The 14334-nt window shown below is 30.9% G+C and overlaps 1 protein-coding gene across 2 annotated transcripts in view; it reads right to left on the bottom strand.

The window, feature by feature from the left end:
- The window catches only part of Oct-TyrR (Octopamine-Tyramine receptor), a 464127-nt gene that overhangs the window by 319829 nt on the left and 129964 nt on the right, over positions 1-14334 (bottom strand). The gene's annotated exons all lie outside the window — the stretch shown is intronic.

Raw genomic sequence — 14334 nt, 5'->3', positions numbered from 1 at the left:
TTTCTAAACTTAAACTCAATTATAATCATCAGTTAGTACTTTAGGTATTGACAGTTGTATTATGGAGGATAGCACAGAAGATACTTGATTCTATCCCTGTATACCTGAGCATTTTCAAAGGTAATGCTGCAGGCATAGCCACTTTGCTTTGTATTGATTTAATTATTGTTCATTAATCATTACAGGTTCAGTGGTGGTGATCCAGACACTCCAACGCTAAGATTTCTGTTTTGAATCCATTGTCTTTGAATATTTCGGTAGCCGGTAATAAAGTCACACGCAAAAAAGTAACTATTCTATTGTAGAGATCAATAAAAAAATTATCGACCAAAAATTTTAAAAAAATATATACATAGATTAATTAGTAAGCACCAAGTTTCCAGATAAGCTTGGGAATCATTTATGAGAAAATCTCAAAATATTGAAAAATTGATTCTTTATGTGGCTCTTCCAGGCGGTTGGATATTTTTTATTTCTCTAGAAAATTCCACATCTGATTCTTATTAATAACATACTGATATTAAGGCAGTACATTGCACAGAGAAGGCTATTTGGAGGGAAACCTAATAATCCCTTAAAACACAGAAGGGATTAGTTCAGTGGTTAGCGTATACAGGATTAAAACACAAAGATCACGGGTTCGAAACCAGTTCTGCTGGCCCTTAGATTTTCTAATCCTAGTAGCTTCTTACAGCTCATTGTCCGCGGTGATTGATAGGTGTTGTCTGCAAAAAGCAAAGAACACTACCCAGAGGCCTGGGATGCACTGAGAAAAGCTCCGGGCGGCAATGACCTCGAATGTTGACGGGCCATAAATATTAAAAAGAATAAAATAAACATTTACAATATATAAGGTAAGTGGGAGGAAGATGCCACACTTAACACTTATTTCCGTTTTGTAGGAAACTGGGTTATCGAAAAACAACACCAAATGTATCAACGTCCAGGTTGTTTTTTATTTTTTAATTACATATATTTATTAGTATATTTAATTAAATGCAAAACCATTAAAAATGCATTTGAATGAAATTTGGTAAAACTGGCATCTTCCCCCATCATGTGGGGAAGATGCCAGTTGATGCGGGGGAAGATGCAACTACATATATCTTAAGATATAAACTGAGAAAGAAAAATTTACAAATTTAATGTTAGGTAAACAGCAAAATATTCTCATTAAACACTGAGGGGAAAGTCATGTTGTTTCAAGCTAACACGTATTCACCAAGATGTACACGACACGAATATCACGGAATTATTACGTTTAATCTAGTCAATCCGTCACCAAACCTTAAGTATCGACAACGAAATATTATAAAATGGGTACTCACCAAGTTCAAAGAGTTGAATTTTCAGTTTAACGACGATTAAACTAGATATAAATAGAAATACTCACAAGCACGGTATTCACAGTTGTTTACTACACACTTTAACATAGGAATGCTGCCATCCAGTTATAGATATGCAAAATATGACGATACTTGCATCTTCCCCCAACTATACGCACTTCTTAATACGAGACTGATGCTGCTGCAGAAGAACTATGCATGCGCCAAATCCTAACGACCGACAGCTGTGCAGCGTAAAGCCTTCTCTTTCGATTGCAGCGCCTCACGTGTTTTTAGAGAAATCTGTCTGACCGGAACCGTCGTTTGTGTAAGAGGTGTTAGTTTCGTTTTGCCGAAAACATGATACTACACATGTAGTATGTGGAGCAAAGAATTGTGAAATTTCACATGAAACTGGGTAAAACCGCTACTGAATCTTATCTTTTATTAAAAAAAAGTTTATGGCGATGAATGTTTATCACGTGCGCCAGTTTTTGAGTGGTTCAAGCGCTTCCAAGATGGCCGAGAAGACGTCGGAGATGATGACCGTCCGGGTCGCCCTTCCACATCCAAAACTAAAAATATCGATAATAATGCATCAACATTACTACTATGAGGTGCTTGCTCAACTCCGTGAAAGAGTAAGGAAAAAACGACCCGATTTGTGGAAGAACAAGTCACGGATTCTCCATCGGCTCACACTGCATTGTCTGTCAAGACGTTTCTAGCCAAGTACAACATCCCAGTTTTAGGCCATCCGCCTTATTCGCCTGACCTGGGCCCCATGTGACTTTTATCTGTTCCCCAAAGTCAAATCTGCATTAAAAGGAACACGAATTTCAGTCCGTTGAAGCTGTGAAAGAAAAAGCGGCACGCGTCATGTAGGAGCTCACAGTAAAAGACTTCCAGCACTGTATCGAACAATGGTAAATTCGCATGGAGCGTTGTAGTGATAGGGGAGGGGTGTATATTGAAGGTGATAATAACTAAATATGTTTAAATTTAAAATAAAATGTTTTACAGCAATAGTCTTGTTATTTAACAGCCACATCTCGTACAGCTGACTCCCTTATTATTAAAAAAGACAAGGAAAGCAATACTGATGAAAGAAAAGTAGTCATGGTGAAGGAATTACATAAACCAAAAAGGTATAAATATAGAACATTTCTCAGATGAATATCTCTGAATGATATAAACAGACTGTACGTTAAGTAGCTGTCGCTATGGGAGACGAGGGCTGCCGAATTAGACTAGAACTGAAGCTTGATGTTGGACCGACAGTTCTGTAAACAATTTTTTGTCCCTATTATTAAAAATATACCCTAAGTCTCTGGAGATAAAGTATTCGTTATTTTGTGGCTAAATATTTATTAGATTTATGTAGCTTATCTAACTTTATTAAAAGTGACAAAAAAGTAAATAAATACATGAAAAAGGTAAATAGCTCTTCAGTTTACTAAGAAATGAGTTTTCTTTCTGATAATAGAGTCAGATATAAGTTACTTATTTAGAAAAGTTAAGCTTAACAAGTTTTTTTTGCTGTTTTACTATCTGGAGTACTAAAAGTATTGCTGAAAGAAAATCGCTTGTATCAGAAGAAAGTAAGGTATTTCTTTTCTTTCTTTTTTTATCTTGCTGGCTACCATTTATCCGTTATTAAGTCACTAGAAAGCCGGAAAACTTAGCCGCCATTCAAGGAGACATGTTCCTCCCTTACGAGTTTATTGCTTCTATTTCTATCAACATTTTCCCATTTCGTTTTTGTCCCTCAACTTTATTACGTAATGTTTGATTACCATTTCTGGTGTCCGATGGTTGAAAGTTGCTATAAAATAAAATGAAGTAAGCATATTTACGCGTCTTGCCCTTAATAATATTCTCAAGATGATAGCTTATAATTATATAGAATGCCACTAGATATTAATCGTGCCCTTAGTTCCCTTAATACAATGTACAGGACTGTGAGTTTGCTTGGCGAGCCAGAGAGTTATCTTCGACTTAGATTGTCTTCAGATAACTTATTAAGGTTCTCTATCGCTGGTAGATACTATTTGATTATGGCCAGTGATATGTTATGTATATGTATTTTATGTAGCAGAGCGCCAGAATGGTTGTACCATATTTTATTTACTTGCCCAGCCTTAAATCATTTAAGATCTACATTAGGGTGTTTCAAAAAATGATGACTTTTAAATTTTAAAGAGCGCCAAACGGAAAATCAAAGTTCATTTAAAAACAAAAAAATTCGTCCGTATTAGAGCGAAATCGATTAATATTTAGAGGTCGCTACCATCGATCAAAAAAAAATTTGTTTTGCTTTTTTTTTTTATAAAAAATCCTTATTAAATGTTTTGTATTTTTTTAAAATTATTAGCAAAACATGTAATTGTACAAAGTTTATTTAAATATAATTTGCTATAAAGACAATGCAGTTGGAATCATTTTGATGGCCTTTTTATATTTTCAAAGTTATGAATAATTAATGAAACTGTATTTTTGAAAAAAAAAAATATTAAGAAAAATATACATTTTTGAAAAATTTCGATTAATTAACGTTAAAATCACTTAATTTTTAATGTGTTTCGTACAGAATTTAAAAAACAAATAATTTTGGGTTACTGAAACGACTAAATTAGGGAATATTTTGCATTTATTGCTATAATTTGAAATTGATTGAATGATAGTAGGTAAATGATAGAAAATAAAAAGGCCATCAAAATGATTCCAACTGCATTGTCTTTATAGCAAATTATATTTAAATAAACTTTGTACAATTACATGTTTTGCTAATAATTTTAAAAAATACAAAACATTTAATAAGGATTTTTTATAAATAAAAAAGCAAAACAATTTTTTTTTGATCGATGGTATCGACCTCTAAATATTAATCGATTTCGCTCTACTACGGACGAAACTTTTTGTTTTTAAATGAACGTTTGATTTTCCGCCCGGCGCTCTTTAAAATTTAAAAGTCATCATTTTTTGAATCACCCTAATCTATATATTTACGCGAATATGAATGCTCCATCATCTCACTATTAAGCGATCTCCATCAAATTCAAAAAATTAATAATGTATATAAATATTTTCTACACGCCATGTTCCTAAGGGAACTTATAAACTAATTAATATTTTTTTCTGTGATCTGTTTCATTAGATTCATTCTAAGTATTCCTTTTTGTTTATTTTATAAATTATTTACTTTTTATTGCCCAGGATTTTCTGTTTTATTTGTTTTTTGTTTCCAACATGATGTTTTTTTCAATTCTTAAAATTGTGTAATTAAAGCCTTGATTTTGTTTTTATTTTGAAATCAAAGTTGATTTTTATTTTAAATTCTTAATTTGTCTCCATGCTATTATCAGTTTGTATGATATTTTGTACTGATCTTACTCTATTTGTAAAAAGTTATGATTACACAAATAAATTATTATTATTATTTAGAATGCCATCCAAAAAACTATCCCAATAAAAGCTTTTTTTCTACAATTAAGGGGAAAAAATAGTAAGAAGCAAATTTTGCTAAAAATATTTGATAGCAGCTTACTGCTGCTTCGTTCCTATAACATTTGCGAGTTTTTAATAAATGATCTATTAATTTTCGGCAATTATTTCATTATATAATTAGAAAAATATTCAACACTATCACGTGAAATTAGTCATACCATTGAAATCTTAAACCAATTCACTATAAAAAGTTTTTTTTATGCATATCAGAACACGGGTACCTAAAATTTAAAGTAATTGGTATTTCCTAATTTATAATCGTCTTAAAAAAGAACTTACAGTTTTAAAAGTTAAGTATAAGGGTTGATTGAACAACACAAGGTACACAAAGTTGGCTACTTGGGACTCTATCTGAGACAAAATACTTGAAATCTACATACTAAACTCAAGAGGCAGGAACTAAACTGAAATACAAACTGCTCTTACGATTATTCGACAAACGTTCCATTCTAACTTTAGATAACAAAGTTCTTATCTACAGTACTATACTTACTAACATTTATGGACTAAAAGAATAAGAAGTTAGGGCTCTACCAAGCGTACTATCACCGACAACAAATATTCCAATCCAAAATCCTTTGCAGTTTTTCCAACCCTCGCATTTTTGTGTTTCAATCCAGATACTACGATCAGAATGTTCACTTCTTACAACCCAGTGCCAGTATTTCGTAATTCTTTTCCTTTCAATTGCAATCCCTTATTCCAAGAACTTTATATCCACTCCATATCTAGAAATCTAAATAATAAGCCGAGACACCAGTGGCTATAAAAAACCTAATGATGGAATAAAAAGTGTTCCACAAATTTTTGTAAATATGTAAAATATGGCGTTACCGCTTTTTTCTCTAAAACAGTTGCAACTCTAAGCACTATTATTCCACTAATTTGTAAATATAAAATTCCACAGCAGTTGTAAAAATATCAAGAGGGTTTTCGTAAAAAGTTGCATTGGGTGGTCCCATCTTTTGCACTTATTGTATTTACTAAATGCAAATTAGTGCTTTTGAAATATTTCAATAAATGTTTATAATGTAAAGAATTAAAATAACATTGCATTAATTAATAATAAAATTAACAATAAAATAAATAAATAAAACATTAATTTGTTTATACAATTTATGAACAATAATGAGAGTTTACTAATTAAGAACACATAGCAATATTAACACAAAATAGTGATTTGAATTTCACTAAATTTAGTATAATTATAATTGGCCCATTATTTAGCGATTGTATTAAAATATTCATTTATTTTTTTAAATTTTATTTAACAGAGAAGTGCTTTCAAGAATGTGAAGGTAATGTTTAAATGTCAAAAATTGACTTCAAGCTGAGCTTAAAAGAGATGGATTTCATTTTTAATTATTTTTCCAGTAAAATTTACAGTTTTAATTTTGTTTAAACGAACTCACGACAAGTCTCGTGTTTAAGAATAATAATATTATAATTACTGTTTAATGTTAAAGAATATTTTTTAAGTTAGATTTAGATTAATTACATCCAATTGTGGCCTTCGCATGCTTTGATTTCTACTTCTTTTCTTTAATTTTCTTTTAATACTTACTTTTAACCTAATATTAACAAAAACTGGACTCTGGCTAGGTTGTTTGAGATAATTACGTATCTAGTATTGATTATACTTCTCTTATAATCACGGCCGCATAAATGAATGCCATTATATCTACATACCTCAAAGTTTTCACAAACCTAATTAGCACTAGAATAATTAAACATTTGCAGGTGATTTAAGTTCCAATTTCTCTGGGGTGAAGCCAATACCATCTTTCATTGATGGTATCTGAATCAATTTCTCTTCTTATACACAAATCAACAGCTGTTTTCCTCTGGTTAAGATTGACAAGACCAATAAAACATTTTTGATTTATGCTATTTCTTAGCATTAAACATTTCGGCTGACTTCAAGAGAAAGGCACATGTTTAATCTACCAGAATATCTTCTATAATTTATTCATTTTATAAAATGTCTATTTGTCAACATTGAGGCGTTTAAAATATTATAATGCAGAAAGTACGAGTAACTAATATACTCGTATCTGCCAAGTATTTAGAGTACTCGTACATTATAGAATTATTCGTGAGGAGAGATGCAAAAGTCATTTAAGCATTTAAAACATTTTATTCCTTACATAATTAAACATCTTCAAGTTAGCAGTACTGTTGTTTTAGGTATAAAGCTGAATTTTGGAAACATCAAAGTATTGGTCCTCATGAAACAAGAAAAAAGGTTCATTCACTGCACAGAGCAGAATTCATACTACGCAATAAGTTATAAAAACTTAGTGCGTTACCTCTATTTCTCAAAGATTAATCATCTTTAAACCACTTTAAAAGTTAGCTCCATGATTATTCAATGAACAATCCATACATTCTTTTGACAAATTCTTTGCTTAAATGAAACGATAAGCTTTTCATTTTACAACAAGAACTTGATCAACAAAATTTTGAGTTGAATGTTCTGGAATAACCTGAAAAACTCTCCATTGTTCACAGAAGTAAGTTTGGGGCAAAGTGCAAAGGAAGCATACACAGAGATCAAAGGGACAATTATTTTTTTAAAATATCAATTTCATACTAAGTAAAGTGCCCTGGTACAGTTACCGAAGATTTTAGAATTATCTGCAGTTTGAGATCAAATCAGGGCAGATTCCATGATTTAAATAAAATAAGTATGAAAAATTCCAGCAAATGCTGGAACATGATAGTTATGAAATTCTACAGCACATCATTAAAATATGTAGAAAATATTTTGGCAGCTAGTATATATTTTTTTTTAACGGTAGAATGATTACAATATATTGGGCTAATGGTTGGATGGTCGATATGTATTGATAATTTTGCAAAAATGAGGTGTAGCTGAGGTTGGCGTTTTTATGAACTTTAATGCAAGAAAGAATGACAGGTAAAGTTTCTGGAGTTGCTTTTGAAATTGTTAAAGCTGTAAATTCAATGTTAGAATGAAAAAAGTAACAATTTAGCACATAAGTAATGAAATAAATATATTCAATGGCATTTTTCAAACTTCAATAGTTAGCCTCAGCCAACCTTAATCAGAATAATATATTTATATTTTGTAAAATGATATTGAAAAGAGTGGTTTTTCTCTCTCAATTTTTTTGTTCCTGTTAAGGAAATAAAATATCTAGCATTCAGCAAGTCTTGGTTGTCACTATTGGAAGAGTGGGGCAAAGGGAGAAGCTGCGCGCTTCCTATATCTTAATATCATTAGTGTGTTATACTCGACTGTAGGTACATGCCCTTAAAAGGTTTAATTTGTAAAATGTGTTTGCTTTAATTATGATAATAATATAACTCTTATTATTGTGTTGTTTATATATATTCAGTATTCTTATTTTCCCCCTTTAACCCTAACAGTTCCCAACCTTCAAAATAAAATAATTGCAATGATTAGGACTTATTTTTAGGATGATTGCAGTTAAGTTGATTGGCCATTACTTTACCTCCATCAAAACTACTTTTCCACATGAAATGTACCCATACTTGTTCATAATTCACACAAACATTGTTTTATGCCCTTTTATTCACTTCCAGCCATTTATTCTTACTCTGAACGCAGAATTCTCACTACGCCTTCACCATTTTTATTTATTTCTTTTCTCTAAATTTGAAAATTAAAGAAATTTGAATAAAAATATTGTTCTCTTTAAATGTTCTGTACTATTAACTAATAGTACAGGGAAGGTGAATATTAACTCTCCTTATTGTGTTTAAATTAAAAAAACTAGCAGTAAGACTAACATGGCACTTTTTCTATGTAAGAGAAAATATTGTAATTCTGCAGATTTACGATATTAAAATTTCACCAGAAACATCCGTTCTGAGAACCCCTGAATTCAGATCAGAGTGGCTTAGTTCAGTTCTAAATTCTGCACAGACAAATCAACTGATGTAAAACTATTCTGGGTGAATCCAAGTTTCATTGTTGCTTAATCTATAATTTTTTTCTAACTTTAGGTCAAGATAAAAACTTTTTTTTCCAATATCCAACACCTTCTTCTCCATTATCGGGCAGTTTAAGCACAAAGTTAAAAAGTGCTCTTTTCAAAATAGAGTATAAGATTGAATAGAAGTTTTTTTTTCTCACAATAAACTTGACTTTTATTTAAATTTACTATTATATAAACTCAGTAAGTTTGAGTTTGGCCAACTTTTATTTTAAGTTATAAACTTTTAGCACAAATTGTTGCCAAGAGTCACATTTAACAGTTCTTCAGCCATAAGAAAACTTGAAGAACAAAGAGGTTAAAAATTGAGTGTCTAACCACCTCTATAATTTTCTGTGTTATAAAAAATATCTTACGATTGTCAAAATCTTGTGGGAACATGAAGACTGCAAGTTCTCCTAATCTTGAAGTCCTTATTTTATCCTACCATGTATTTTAAACATTTTTGTTACTTACGAGTACATTATCTAGATTAAAAACTCCCACTTTACACCAAAATAACATTGAAGAAGAATACCTTGAAAAGAATTTTGCTTTTTATACTTTTTGATTCTAATAATACCTAACATATTAAAACTGTCCGGTAGGACAGTTGTATAAGGATTGATCGTCAAAAAGTGCACGAAAAAGCGTAACGTTTAAAAACACCCAACTTTGACAATTTTTTTCTCTTTTTCTATAAAAGATAAAATTCCCAAATTTTCTTTAAAATATAGGGCAAACCCTCCTTTATAACTGTAATTTTTTTGCAACCCCCCAGACCTAATAGATTTCGAGAAAAAAGTTGCCGAAAATGAGCAAAAACGGCATTTTCAGAAATTGTTGTTGTTCTTCTTCTTCTTCTTCTTCTTGTTGTTGTTGTTGTTGTTGTTGTTGTTGTTGTTGTTACCTTTTTTGTAAACTACGTAGCGCCTAAACGCGAGAACCGATTTTCATGAATGAGGTGACATTCGATTCGGAATTTTATGTAGATGTGCCTTTTGGGGGTCTCGACGCTGTACACCGAATTAGAGAGGAGTTAGCCCCCTTTATGTAAGGCCCCCTTCAAAATTATTATTACTAATTACTCTGTAAATCTTAGCCCGATTTTGATAAAATTTGGTAGGATGATAGAGTTAGGGCTCCCCTACGTAACATTAAAGCGGCGATCTGCTCTTACGCTAGTTAAGGGGAAGTATAGCAATCGTTTCAAATTATCGACAAGTGAACTGATTTTCATGAATGAAGTGTCATTCGAATCGAAATTTTGTACAGATTTGCACTTTAAAAGTCTCGTCGCTATGCCTCATATGGAGGGGAGTTTGCCCCACCCAAGTAAGGCCGTTTCTAAAACTATTATTACCAATATTTCTATAACGCTTTGTCCGATTTTGATAAAATTTAGCACGAAGAAGTGATTAAAGCTCCTCTACATGGCTGTGAAGTGCCATCATGCTCTTACACCTACTAAGAGGAAGTACTGAAATCGTTAAAATTATCAATGGGTGAACCTATTTACATTAATGAATTGTCGTTCGATTCAAAATCTTTGCCTCTTTGCCTTTTAGGGAGAAGTACTGTAATCGCCCGTTTATTTTTCTTACTCCTCTTAAAAGGAAGGTCTGAAATCGCAGTTTAAATTTGCTTTTTACGTACAAATACCTTCCTATTTTATTCAAAAACGTTTTCTCAAAAAAATTGTTATTGAGGATGGCAACTATAATCATTCTTTAAAAAGATCTCTCCAATGGTAGTTATGGTTCCAACTTAACACCTTATCAGGTTATAATAATAGAATTGCTTATTCCAAATTTTAAAAAAATCTGTAAAGCAGATATGTAACTTTGCAAAATAGACAAAAAGGAAAATCTATCCAAAAGGTACAAAAATCTCCTTAACAAAAACTTACAGTTTAAAATGTTAAGTATAAGGGTTGATTAAACGCCAAAAGGTACACAAATCAGCAAGTACCCAACATTTCATTCAAGCTTAGTTGATATAATTTAAGTAATTTTGCTGCATTAACTTTTCCTTCACATTTTTTAGAATTTATTAGATGTCACAGACCCTTATGCTGGCCATTTTCATCTACAAGAAATTTGTTCAAGTAGCACTGTAGATTGACTGTAATATCTATTAATCTATAATAATCAAACTATTAATTACAGGTTAAAAAGAAAACGTTATAAAAAATAAAAAAAATTACGAGGCTACAAAATTTAAAAACTTTTTTAAAAAAATGCTTACACCAACATACATCAATGATTTCGATTATTTTATTTTTAATAAAATCGTCTGTTTAAGTTCATTCTTTGATTAAAGTAATTGTTACTTTATGTAGTAGTCAAACGTTTATAATAATAGGTAATAATTATCTGGCATTATAGAAAATAATATAGTTTTCTTCAATCACACTCTCAATGTAGCTGTTCTTCTCACAATGTTATATATATGTTATGTAATAATAAAATAAATAAGTATTGCATACTTTTAGGACAGCTAATTATTCCAGTATTTTACTGTAAGTAAAATTAAATTACAATTGAGAAATGAATAATTGTTGTTGAATAATCTACTTGTTATTAACTGTGTGTTATTTGTGCTCACGAATATTTCGGTAAGACGAATTCAAGTCTGAAATATTGTTTTAAATCCTCCGTGATTCAAATTTAAACAGTAGCCGACTCTAACTTTGTCTTTTTCTACTTTAACATGCATGTATAAGATGTGACAACTTCAGAATAAAGGGCATATTAAAGATAAATCAGAAGAATAATTTGGAATAGAGTTAAAATAAAGTACCTATTTAAAAACGAAGATATAATATACATTTTATCATAATTATAACCAAATAATATTATGAACGAACTGGCCAGCATAAGGGTCTGTGACATCTAATAAATTCTAAAAAATGTGAAGGAAAAGTTAATGCAGCAAAATTACTTAAATTATATCAACTAAGCTTGAATGAAATGTTGGGTACTTGCTGATTTGTGTACCTTTTGGCGTTTAATCAACCCTTATACTTAACATTTTAAACTGTAAGTTTTTGTTAAGGAGATAATTAAAAGCTTCAATTGAAGTTAAAGCTATGAACATATTTTGACTAGCTGATACATATTATCTGTAAATTCCATGATAATGGACTCCCGAATGTCATAACTGTCTCACATACTGCATGCATTGAAAGTTTGTATACCTATTTTACTTAAATAATATTCCCACTAACCCTGGTTTGACGTTAATCAACAAATAATCTAACTAAAATGTGACTACTGAACTAGGACACTTTACTTAGACTGGAGGTTACTTATTAATTAGATTTAAAAAATAATTGTCACTTTGAACGCTGGGTTCTGGGTCTTCAGGGCTTGATTTTGCTTGATAATTTCCTCGAAGAAATCTTGCAACTGGGATCGCTATGTATGGGAAACAATGGGTAGTATTGCCTGGATTTCTACCCTTATGGATGCATTCGAATATGCTATCTACATCACAGACTTCCCAGTTGGCTTGCTTGGCTAATCAGTCATTTTTATAATTTTAAATAATTCCTGCATGAGTTTTTATTCAGCTGAAAGTAACTCTTCTCTCCTTAATTTGAATATTCTCAAGGATTTTCGTTATGAAATGTTTTTATGTCCTTCCAGTTAAAATTTATAAGTTATTGGTGTACTAGAAAACTTTGACCACCTATAACTAATTGAACACTGTTCATGTTAATCAATAGAATATGTAGAGTCGCTTTAAAAATAGCAAACAATTATTTAGTAAACACAGACATTGAAGTGAGGAATTTTAAAGTTGCACTAATTCTTTTACCCGAAGAAGGCAGAACGATGATAATCTGTACAATCCTTAGATCCATCTACACTCGAGACATAAATCTTGAAATTAGATTGATTGAGAAATATAAAACGTGAAGTTTACAAATTATTTCCAAACAAAATAAATGAAACTAGTGTGAAACAGACTAGTGATGTTTTGACATCAATGTGTACCATAGTATATTTGCATACCACTCGTGATCAGGCAACTAGATGAGTTTTGTTAAATCCCTGGACTATAAATATTCTTATTTTATCAGTAAACACTGCAACTATTTTTAAATTTAAAAACAAATAGGGAATGTAAGCAAGCTCTTAGTGAAGAAGGATAGTGTCACATGAAGCTGGAATTGATAGTTTAGCTATTCAAGAGTAAAGGTTTTTCAGATTTAATTCATTGTTCATAAAAACGAGCAAAGATAAAAACATTGATTTCCTTTTTCTTTAGTTACTGTATTTTATTTCCCTCGAATTAAATTGAAATCCATTTTAGAAATTTTATCTAATCTAAAAATGTGTTCTACTGAAAGTGGACTTCAGGCTTTCCTTTTTTTACAATCAAAGTAAAAGCAGTTCATCCTTCAATTATTTTACATTACTCGTATTAAAGTTAATCTCTATTTGAATTAAGGGTTGAACTTGACATATTTTATTTATATTCTTACATAATATTAAATAACAAGTTATTCTAACAATAATAACGTAATATTTTAGTTTTTAATTAGGAACCTAAAAATGGCAACTTGTTGAAGCTAAATATTCATTCAACACCTGTTTTCTTGTGGTAGACTCAATGTTTATAAATTTTCAAGAATATAAATTAATCAAATTTACCTTCACATAACATTTTACTTTCTTTTACAATATTAAGTAAAAAATTGTATCTTTCAAAAAAATTAAATAATGCAAACTATGGCTAGAGAAAGTGTTCAACCTCCAACCTCTGCGGGTTCATCTTACTTTTAAATCTACAGTGACTCCCATTAATATTGGGACACCTATTACAAAATGATTTAAAAGGAAAATGAAAACAACATACAAAAGTTTGGAATTTTTTTTTTTTTAAGTTACATTAGCAACATCTGTACAAATTAAAACTGTCCGGTAGGACAGTTGTATAAGGGTTGATCGTCAAAAACTGCACGAAAAAGCGTAACGTTGAAAAACACCCAACTTTGACAATTTTTTTCTCTTTTTCTATAAAAGATAAAATTCCCAAATTTTCTTTAAAATGTAGGGCAAACCCTCCTTTATAACTGTAATTTTTTCGTAATAACATAGATTAATTAGTTTTCGAGAAAAACGATGCGAAAAATGCACAAAAACTACATTTTCAAAAATTGTTGTTGTTCTTGTTCTTCTTCTTCTTCTTCTTCTTGTTGTTGTTACCTTTTTTGTAAACTGCGTAGCGCCTAAACGCACGAACCGATTTTCATGAATGAGGTGTCATTTGATTCGGAATTCTATGTAGATGTGCCTTTTGGGGGTCTCGACGCTGTATATGCAATGGGAGAGGAGTTAGCCCCATGTATGTATGGCCCCCTCTATAACTAGTGTTGCCAATAACTCTGTAAATGTTAGCTCGTTTTTTATAAAATTTGGTAGGGTGAAAGGGATAGAGCTCCCCTGCGTAACAGTAAAGCGACGTTATGCTCTTGCACTTAATAAGGGGAAGTCTTGCAATCTTTTCAAATCATCGTCGGAATAACCGAT

This window comes from Rhodnius prolixus, unplaced genomic scaffold (genome assembly GCF_049639745.1).
Source record: "Rhodnius prolixus isolate KJV_2025 unplaced genomic scaffold, Rpr scaffold_6, whole genome shotgun sequence".
NCBI classification, from domain to species: domain Eukaryota; kingdom Metazoa; phylum Arthropoda; class Insecta; order Hemiptera; family Reduviidae; genus Rhodnius; species Rhodnius prolixus.
Note: the sequence above shows the minus strand (reverse complement) of the source record. Positions and strands in the feature narration are given on the sequence as shown.